The following is an 11,670-nucleotide window of genomic DNA, read 5'->3' on the forward strand; positions in this document are numbered from 1 at the left end:
CCCTTCACAACACAGAATGAACTAACTTGAAATTTAGCAATGGCCAATAAAAACAGAACAATATTGTACTTAATACTTTCCTGGAGGATGCATTTGGGATTAGCCTTTGAAGTTGGTAATAGTGAAAAATTAAGTGAAACAGATAATGAGTGTAGTCAATTCTTTTCCAGAATGAGAGCGCTTAAAGAGGAGGATGCTATTCATGTGGCACATCTTGACGGAGGCATCAGGTGCAGGTGGAGATGGGCCTGGCTCAAGTTGGAGGCCAAAACAAAAAAGAAATTAGGCAAATTTAATTTTAATCCTAAATTTGTACATCAATATGTACTTGAGCGGGGTAAATAAATGTTCTCTGCGTGAAGGAAATTTGTTAATTTTGCTATTTTGCATTATTGTACTCTCCAGAGTCTTCCAGATTGCTTAATTTATGTTAAAATCAAAAACATTATCTGCGGGAGCATTCTTTTTTGTCACCTTTTTCATGCCTTTGTTGTTTGCATGTCTGTTCTATCTTTGGGGTTGAGGTCTCCGAGATGGCAAAAAAGCTCCTCGGTGGTAGGGCCCCAGGGGTGGATGAGATCCGCCCAGAGTTCCTAGAGGCTCTGGATGTTGTGGGGCTGTCCAAGTTGACACACCTCTGCAACATTGTGCCTCTGGATTGGCAGACCGGGGTGGTGGTCCCCCTTTTTCAGAATGGGGACCGGAGAGTGTGTTCCAACTATAGGAAATATCACACTCCTCAGCCTCCCTGGTCTAGTCTATCCAGGGGTTCTGGAGAGGAGGGTCCGTCAGGAAGTGGAATCTCAAATTCAGGAGGAGAACTGTGGTTTTCGTCCTGGCCGTGAAACAGCGGACAAGGTCAACACCCTCGGCAGGGTCCTCGCGGGTGCATGGGAGTTTTCCCAACCAGTCTACATGGGTTTTGTGGACTTGGAGAAGGCGTTCGACCATGTCCCTCAGGGAGTCCTGTGGGGGGTGCTCCAGGAGTATGGGGTGCCAACTCCCTATACGGGCTGCTCGGACTCTGCCAAGGCTGCCCTTTGTCACCAATTCTTTTCATTAACTTTATTGATAGAATGTCTAGGCGCAGTCGGGGTGCTGAGGCGGTTCGGTTTGATGACTTTAGTATCACGTCGCTGCTTTTTGCAGATGATGTGATTTTGACGGCTTCATCAAGCCGTGATCTCCAATTCTCACTTGAACGGTTCGCAGTCGAGTGTGAAGCGGAAGATACACTAAGGACTCTTCTGCCTGATCACCTTGGCTGTAGTGGTCCAGTTTCCTGGAAGCTCCTCCTGTCCACCAAGAGCCCGTCTCATCTCTTCTCGAAAAGCCGCACAACACTATTCCTTTCTCAGCTTCCATCCTTTCCATTTCCGTCCTTTTTGCAAAGTCTGTCCCTCCAAGTTCCTTTCCTGGATCCCAAACTTACTCTTCACTTCTTCATCACCCCTGTTTCCTTCACTAACATATACATTACAATCTGTACCAATCACGACTCTCTCCCTCTGTCTGAGATGCTCCGAACTACTTTGTCTAGCTCCTTCCGGAATTTCTCTTTCACCTCTCGGTCACATCCTACGTGTGGGGCATAGCCACTAACCACATTATACATTCATTCATTCAGCTTCCGTAGTGCTTACTCTCACTAGTGTCGCGGGCGTGCTGGAGCCTATCCCAGCTATCTTTTTTACACCCTGAACTGGCCCCCAGCCAATCGCAGGGCAAATATAAACAAACAACCATTCACGCTCAGATTCACACCTACGGGCAATTTATAGTTTTCAATTAACCTACCATGCATGTTTTTGGGATGTGGGAGGAAACCGGAGCACCTGGAGAAAACCCACACAGGCACAGAGAAGATGCAAACTCAGACGGGGCCGGATTTGAACCCCAGTCCTCAGAACTGTGAGGCAGATGCGCTAACCAGTCCACCACCGTGCCGCACATTATACATAATGCCCTCAATTTTAAGTTTTAGCCTCATCACTCAATCTGATACTCTTTTCACCTCCAAGACATTCTTAGCTAACTCTTCCTTTAAAATAAACCCTACTTCCTACTTTCTCTTCCCATCTACACCATGGTAAAATAATTTGAACCCTGGCCCTAAACTTCTAGCCTTACGGCTTTTCCACCTGCTCTACTGACTACACAATATATCAATCTTTCACCTCATCATCATGTCAACCAACTCCCAACCAACTCCTGTCATAGTCCCAACATTCAAAGTCCCCACATTCAGTTCTCGGTTCTGTGCTTTCCTCTTCTCTTTCTGCCTAAGAACCCGCTTTGCACTTCTCCTTCGTCTTCGACCCACAGTAGCTGAATTCTACAAGCGCTGTGTGGATTAACTGCAGCAGTGGCAGACGTTATTAACCCGGGCTACAACCTATCCGCTATGAAATTCTTTGGATGAACGCTCATATTTGTTTGACAAACTTTTAAACTGGATGCCCATCCTGACACAACCATTAATAGATGAAGGACTGGTCATGGTCTGTCCTTGGCCAGCCTTCATAGATGGGGCAGTAGCCCCAGCCCATTGTGCGCTTGTGGAGAGGAGCAGACAATGGAACACAGTGAAGCATGCCCTCTCCAAAGACTGAGAGGAGGATTAGCTACCTCTCACTCTGCAAAACCAGGAGCCAACTCAATGGCTGAAGGACTTTGCATTCGCTAAATATAAATTAAATGTTTCCATGATTTTACTTAACACAACAATGTAACATCAAGCTTTCGTAAAAGCCGGCATTATTTCTGAGGAGCCGCACGGCAATGAGACTGACTCCGACAATGACGAGAGGGAACCTGCCGTGTTTGTTGGAGAACTTGCCCAGCTGTTCATTTCGGATACAGAAGATGAGGACGTTGATGGATCTGTGGATGAGGATTACACAAAAAATAACATGAGTACATTGTTAAATACTTCAATAAAGTACAACCGAACTCAGTTTTGCTCCCGCTGCCTTTGTTTTAGTGTGCATGCATGCTACTGTATGTTTTAAGATAGCGTATGTTTTATCATGCCTGTGCCTTTTAATACGGTGCACCTTATGGTCGTGAAAATACGGTACGTAAAACAAACAGTACTATGTGATATAGATACACACTGGATTTACAAAATAACTTACATCAGAGCATATGATGAATAAAAGGTCCATAACAGTCCTTCCCTCACTAACTTTTTAAATGATGATATTGTGATAAATGAGGTGTAGAGGTCAATCAAACCTGTACAGAGGTCAGGAGAAATTTTAGACCATTCCTCTTTACAAAGCAAGTGCTGGTGATCACTTTGAAGCAGACTGTCTGTCTATAGTCACTTAGATGAAGAACGGATCCTGTTTCATAAGCAAATTGTGCAGCAATTCAGGTATATACATATGTTGTTTGTTTATATATGGCCTGTGATTGGCTGGCGACGAATTCAGGGTGTGCCCCCCCTCTCGCTCGAAGTTAGCTGGGATAGGCCCCAGCACGCCCGTGATCCTTCTGGGGATAAAGCGCTACGGACAATGAATGGATAAATATACCCTGAATATATATATACACATAGACAGTCTGTGTGTGTGTCATGAGTGCTTTGCAGGGTTGACGTGTTGGAGTCTAGCAGCTGCACCTTGTCATCCTAATTACACCTGACTGCTCTTAAGACGCTGTGGGACTCCAACTCGTCGCCAAACTATCAATACTCTACGTCGAGTTCGTAGCCTAGCCACCTTGCCTATCTTTTTGATTCCTGAAGACCTAGTGAGTTACCTCCACTTGATTCTTGTTCTTTGTCCCCAGTCTGCCATCTGCCCTTGCTCCCTGCAAACCAGTGCTCACCTCTTGCAGCCCACCGACAACACGGACTCCTACCCTGCCAGACCAGTCCTCGTTGGAACTTTGCCAAACCCGGATTTAGTTCTCGGAGTACCTTTTGTGTCAGGTTCAAACAACCCAGAACATTTAATAAACAATAAACAAGGAAGGAAGACAAGAGATGGTTCTTTTACTCGCGAGGAGAACGGACAGAGTTGTACATAGTTACAACCTCCTACCGCTCTGAGCCCACTCTGCCAAACCCTCTCTTTTTATTTCTTTAGGGCGGTTCCCAGTTACACAGCTGTTGCTGCTATAAAGTTGGGGGAGCACATATCAGCAACGTGTAAACCATCTTCACAGACAACTTCAACTTACATGATACAAACAAGGTTATATTGCTGAATAAATTATTTCCAATACTATGAGAGTGAATATGGGATAACTTATGTACATTTATTCTAACATTTTCCTCCTGTTTATCACATATTTGCTAAAATTCTCATATCACCATATTTCAGTCACTTCAGTTAGATTTTCGACAGTAGGATCATTTTTATGAAAACAAATACATTTACACTCAGAGGCAATATTAATCTTTATTCATAGCCACCTGGATCTGGAAACAAATCAGGCAGGTCATAATTCACATCATTATCATCATCACTGTCATTATCTTCAGGGTCAGGACCAAGTAAAGGATACATTTGAGCCATTCGGTTCTCCATGGGTGAGATTGCTGTTGTTATCAATCTATTAATAAGAGAACGCAGACAAGGAATACAAGAACATCCACACAAGGTCAAAATTGCTGCAAAAACAGCGATTGATACCAAAATTGAGGACACCACGGCTTTGCATTTTCCAAAGGCATTTATCCAGGAGTTCCACATGGAGGTGTCAACACCAGCGTGTTCCTTCATTTTACCATTCAGGGTTCAGAGTCCCTCTATGGCCTCGGTGAGACTGCCATCCGCAGCTGTGTAGTTGGGAATGAATGTGCAGCATTGTTGTCCGAACATAGCACATACTCCTCTCTCAGCCAACACATGTCAACAGCTATCCTGTTTTGGAATGCCATAAGTGATGTGGCTGATAGCTGTTCATGCACAGCTTCAAACCCACTCTGCGTCCAATTACACAATTTTTACACGTTGTAATGGATGTAGTTGATTCTGTCTACATTTTTGTTGGTTGTACACCACCAACAGATCGAGGACTCAAATCCTGCAGCTATTTGATCTACTAATTTGTACTTACTTTGAACACCACGGAGAACACCAAGAGCGTCAATGTATGTTGGATCATTTTGGCCCTGCCAGTCTGCTGCTCTTTTTTGACGTCGCCAATGTTCTGGCATGACAGTGGATAAACTAGATGTTAATTCTTGTACAGACATAGGATTTGCCGAAACCGGTAACAACAAGGTCACTGGGGCACAAAGACCTGTTACATTCTTTGGCAATTTATCAAATAGTCTAGCATCTCCACACCACCACCAGATGTCCCCTCTTGGCTGCGGATTGAAGTCAATTTCTACCACTATTGATACTGTAGGAACCAGAATTTTATAATTACCTATTACTCTCGAGGTTCCATGCGTGTTCGTTTTCGTGAAAGAGGTACAATTATAACGACGTGTTAAATGTCAACCAATTTATACCTGACAGAGGAGTCTATACATTTTACAGAGCTCTGGGTCAGTAGCTACGCTTATCCTAGCCTCAGCAGAGACAGCGCAGACTGAACAAAGCTATCTGTTCTTGCCCCCGACCTATACAAGGTTTCAAAGAGGAAGTATGGAATCGCTGTCATCTGATTGGTCCAACACCCACTGACATCCTCATTGTCCTGCAGAATGTTGACCATTTGCCGCTGGCTCCAGGCATGGTCTCCACAATCTTGTATCTCATGTCCACAGTGGCTCCCTGCAGCCATTGTCTTCTCCGACATCTGTTCTTTGTGGCCTCCACATCCACCCTGGTGGGAGCTTTCCTGCAATAAACTCCCACACCCTTATCTGATTTCCATTTTATACTATACTGCAATAAACACCCTTGTTTACCCCCAGACCAGTTACACCATAAAACCCTATATCACTTTCAATAACTGACACAGTGATGCTGAGAGATTTCCTAACTGCTCTGCTCTGCCAGTAATGTTTATACAAGTAAAATTCCTGAGAGCTACCTTTGTGGAAAACATAGGTTTGTGCTTATCAACTCTAGTCACAGGAAACACGCTGTCCCAACTTATATATGTATTACTAGGATTAGTATTATTCATAACATCGATGACACAGTTTTGTGGAATGATGGCTGGTATTATCTGTAATAATGGTCTAGGGCCCATGAGACGATCCAAGGACTGACAGGAATTGGTGTTCCTGACTGTCCGCTACTACATCTAACCCTGTGTAAGAGTAAGGGTTGGGTGTTTACATTATGGTCCGCTCGTTTAACATTGGGTGGTTCCCACAAATACCATACTAGCAGAAAATTCTGAAAAACAGATAACGTTGACATCCAACACCCAATAGCTGATTTTAACCACTTTGGGGTCATTCTGGTTGAAATATCCCCTCTACTTAGTTTGGTGTCTTATAAAATCTTCACTGACTTTCGGGTCTTTCCAGATTATAAACGTCTGAGACCACCTTATTATCAGACTTTTGCTCACCTCCCTTGTCGGAGTTTTCAACCGAAATGACCTTTTTACAATGTGTCAAATGAATCCAAGTTGACCTTTCTGCTATTTTTACAGCTGTGGGGGTTGTCAACAATACTTGGAATGGGCCTTCCCACTTGGGTGAATACCAATGTCTCTTCTTCACACTTCTTACAAGCACCCAGTCTCCCGACTCCACTAGTTTGGGGTCCTGCGGGGAGACAGAAAGATCCTCACCACCTGCGGGGAGACAGAAAGATCCTCACCACCTTGTTTTTGTGCTTGTTGTTGTTTTTCTGACATTTTTCTCATGTAGTCAGCTAAATTAGCTTCATCATTTGTTTCCCATTGGTTCTTAAATTGAGGTAGTTTATAAGGCCTTCCAAACAATGTTTCATAGGGTGTTAGCCCTGAAGTACTTGTTATGTTTAAATACAGCTTTACTAATTCCAAACACTGTGTCCTTGGCCTTCCTGTTTCTTCAATGCACTTTTTTAGTTTGTTTTTTATTGTTCCATTCATCCTTTCCACTAAGCACTTTGAGAGTGGTAAGCACAATGATTCTTTAGAGCAATGTGAAACATCACTCCTATCTTTTTCACAATTTGGTTAACAACATGGGCACGGTTATCACTGTATATTTTTTCAGGAATAACATATCGAGGAACGATATCCTTGCAAAGTGCCTTTGCCACTTTCAATGCATCTGGATGTTTGGTTGGGAAGAGTTCTATCCATTTTGAAAAGGCATCTATGATGACCAAACAATATTTTTTTTCCTTCACTTTGGTTTAATTCAATAAAGCTCATATGGATAATTTGAAATGGATATTGTGGCGTAGGGAAGTGTCCTCTACGTAGTCTCAAATTACCTTGTGGATTGTGCCTTGCACATGTCAAACGTGCCCTACAATAATTTTTTGAAGAAGAATTAAAACCATAAGTTGTATAATGTTGATGTATCTGCTCCACCATCCTTCCTGTTGAGACATGTGTTACACCATGACTCAATATAGCAGCCCATTTGTATAGATTTTTTGGTAGGATAGGTTTGTTGTTTGGTCATACATAGATGTCATCTTGTAATGTTGCGCCATTTTTCTTCCAAAGTTCTTGTTCAGCTCTGGAACTTTGTTGTTGCATGTCTTTTAATGTGTGCTCTTCCTTCCAATGAACAAGGGGGGCTGTCATCTCAATACAGTTACAGCAACAATGTATTTTTATGCAATAATATATTCAATTGTTACATCATTTACCAATAAAGATATTTCAGGTTTTATCCCGTCTAATGCCATAAATCCTGTAAATTTAGGAGGACCTTTTCTTCCAAAAATTCATCTCTTTCCTGATTAGCCTTTAAATGCTGTTTAGGCACTACATGTTCGAGTCACGCTGAAGGTTGCTTTTTCTCAGGGCAATCTCTCGCTATATGGCCTTCCTTACCGCAACACCAGCAGCCTGATGTATTTGGTCTATATGCTCCTCTTCCTATTCCTCCTCCTCTTTGTCCCCTGCCTCTTTGTCCTCATCCTCTAAAACCACCTCTGTCTCTTCCACCTTGGTAGAAAACTTCCTGTCCTTCATCTTGGTAAAAGGTGTCTGTAGACTTCTTCTGTTTCTTCCTATTTCAGTGTAATTTGCTCTCTGTCTGAAACGCTGGGTTGCTCTGTTAATTAATCCTTGCACCCGGTGTCCCAATTCGTGACTATCATGGGCCAAAATCCCATTTGCATCTCTTGGATTCCATGGTCCTTTAATATTATGCCAATCTGGACCCATGGCTGCCATCCACACTTGTTGGACTTCTGCACCATTTACGTTATATGATCGCCTTAAATTTTCCAGTTCCTCAACAAACTGGTTTGTCTGCTTTATGTGGTGTCAGTCCTTCTTTGCCACAATTCCAGCAACCTTCTGCATTCAGTTTTGACTGATTACAATTCTCTCTTCCACTATTCCAACTTTCTCTTCCTTTCTATGGAACATAAATTGTTCTTTTACCATCTCTACACATTCTCTCTTTCTTTTCACATTCTTTTTCCTTTCTTATTTTGTCTTCATTCTCTTTCCGTTCTCTCTGTCTCCCTCTTCTTTATTTGAGGCTACTCTCATCCAGTATTCTGTTTCCTCAAAACCCTTTTCCTTTATCTTTTTTAGGGATTTTTCTTTTTCTTTTTTTTTTCTTTTTTATGATTGATTCCTGCAACGCGGCTATTTTTTGTGTATTTAACTAACCATTAAAGCCGTGTTCAGTTATCCATGTGTCTAAATATTGAATTTTATCAGGATCCTGTTATTTAATGAACTTCCAATCTTTACACTGCAGTGTATCCCTGGGTTTTATTTTACTACTTCTCTTCCCCATTTTAGAGACTTTGGTCCAGTTTGTCAACACCTAGGATGTTCTAAAAACTGGTTTCTTATCAGTAGGACAGCAACTCAAATTTTATGTTGTGGTAATTCTCACTTCAACCTTTTCAGGTGGAGAATTCATGCCTTTGCATCCACACCAGTCTGCTGTTGACAATCCCACTGTTTTATACGAGATAAATACCGAGTGGTGTTTTTATCTCCATTCATTCATTTCTCAATCACACAAGCGCTTTATAACTGCGATTTTCACGGAATTTAAGTGTACACGGGACTTCTTCTACGGAATTTATCGGACTCCGCCGTCCCTCATTTACCTGCCATTTGCTAGTATTTTTATTTCCTAACGCGCAATGACCTCCAGTTATTAACGCGCAATGACCTCCAGTCATTCACTTCTCCCCTTTAAGGAAGTTTAACTCACCACTGTTGTCTTCCCTCCGTCGGAATGCCGTCAACCGTCAGATCCCAACTGGCGGGTTGAGGTCCAGTCCTGGAAAATGATCTTTAGGCACACTCGAGGGATCCTGCCGTGGCCACGGTCTTTCTGGAGTCCACCACACCCGCTGGAATCCTCAGGTCTTTTGGCATCCGGCTCGAAGGACCAAGTTAATGTCAGGTTCAAACAACCTAGAACATTTAATAAACAATAAACAAGGAAGGAAGACAAGAGACTGGTTCTTTTACTCGTGAGGAGAATGGACAGAGTTGTATGCAGTTACAACCTCCTACGGCGCTGAGCACTCTGCCGATCCCTCTCTTTGTATTTCCTTAGGGTGGTTCCTAATTAGGCGGCACGGTGACCGACTGGTTAGAGCGTCAGCCTCACAGTTCTGAGGACCCGGGTTCAATCCCCGGCCCCGCCTGTGTGGAGTTTGCATGTTCTCCCCGTGCCTGCGTGGGTTTTCTCCCGGCACTCCGGTTTCCTCCCACATCCCAAAAACATGCATTAATTGGAGACTCTAAATTGCCCATAGGTGTGAATGTTACTGCGAATGGTTGTTTGTTTACATGTGCCCTGCGATTGGCTGGCAACCAGTTCAGGGTGTACCCCGCCTCCTGCCCGATGACAGCTGGGATAGGCTCCAGCACGCCCGCGACCCTAGTGAGGAGAAGCGGCTCAGAAAATGGATGGATGGATGGATGGTTCCTAATTACACAGCTGTTGCTGCTGCTATCTTGAGATAAGGGCACACACAGTAGCAACATGAAACAATCACAGATATGACTCATTGTGCAGATGATAATGCAGATGTATTCTTCATCAGTGCTGATTGTTTCACCCTTCGACCGCAAAATGTTCCAGCCGCTATCTTTTGATGAGGGCACAGTCCTCTTCACAGACAACTTCAACTTTCATGATACAATCAACTTTATACTGCTGAATGAATGTTTGCAATAGGATTATAGTAAACATGAGATAATTTATGTACATTTATTCTAACACATACATTGTGGACTTCACTAGCATTTTGAATAATTTATTGAAACGGAGCAGTTGTACTTAATTGAAACCTGTCAACATTTTTAAAATGTGATCTATATTTGGAATGCAATTCCTTTGGTTGTTTAAGAAGAAATTTGTATCTTACTCAGCACGTTGACTGATAAACGCAATAATTCTATTTTACGGTGCAAAAAGAAATGGTAATGGTGAAGGAGAAAATGCTTTCTAAGCTTTTGCAACATTTGTGCTTGTCAAATGAAACTGTGACCATATGAGTGCAAATGATCAGTTCATCATTAACATGCAAGATAATTTTCAGTGTGAGATCAGGATATTGACAACAAATAAACAATGTGGATGTGTCAAATTTTATTTGTAAGGCTTTCTATTTATTTGCATGTTACAAATTCACAAAATCTTGAAATACAAGTGCGATGGGAAAACCATCAAATGTACTGTCAAGGGGGATCAAACAACAAACAACAGTAATCCATTGTAGGTAACTCAGAAACAAATAAAAATGACAATGTTCTTTTGACAAAAACGTGTGGATAACATGATCATAGTTCCATAATCTAATGAGAAAATCTAACTTGTGCCTCAATCATTAAAGAGAAAAATTAATTCCAGTTTAGTTTTGATTCAAAAAGTGAAATGTGTATATTATACAAATTCATTAAACGCATGGGGGGGGGACAATTTTGATTGTTTCTTATGTAATGATTTTCTTTGTGATATCATCAAAAATATTTCAATGCGTGTCGTGAAACTGGTGTATTAGTAGAGGTGCAACAATCGATTAATCGACAACTAAACAACTATTTTGGATCATTGATTAATCATTTAAAGACCTAGCTTACCTTAAAATTGTCCAAATCCTCTGAATTTCATCCTCTCGGCAGTAAATATTCTCCGATTTCTGTAGTCATCCATGAAAACAGACTATATTTGTGTTGAATCAAAATAAGACATTTGCAAAAATCTGCTTTTCCTTTGGACAATGAACATTTTTGCCAATTTTATTTTATTATTTTATTTATTTATTTATTTATTTTTACACGTTCAGACCAATTTTTTTAAATCCAATGAAACGATTAATCGAAAAAATTTACAGATTTGTCCATTATTAAAATAATTGTTGCAGCCTTATATGAGTTACTTTCTTAGTTGAACTACTGAAATTTGTTTTTTCATGATATTCTAGTTTATTGAGATACACCTGGGTGTACAATTAGATCCTGAAGTATTAGATCAGTAGCAGAGTTAGTTTTTATGGTTTTACTTTTATATACCACAACAGTGGAGTCAATTGTCCAAACACCTTTGAGCCCCTCAAAGTGGAATGAGTTTACACAAGATGAATTACTGAATGCATT

Source organism: Phycodurus eques, chromosome 5, assembly GCF_024500275.1.
Source record: "Phycodurus eques isolate BA_2022a chromosome 5, UOR_Pequ_1.1, whole genome shotgun sequence".
Taxonomy (NCBI): domain Eukaryota; kingdom Metazoa; phylum Chordata; class Actinopteri; order Syngnathiformes; family Syngnathidae; genus Phycodurus; species Phycodurus eques.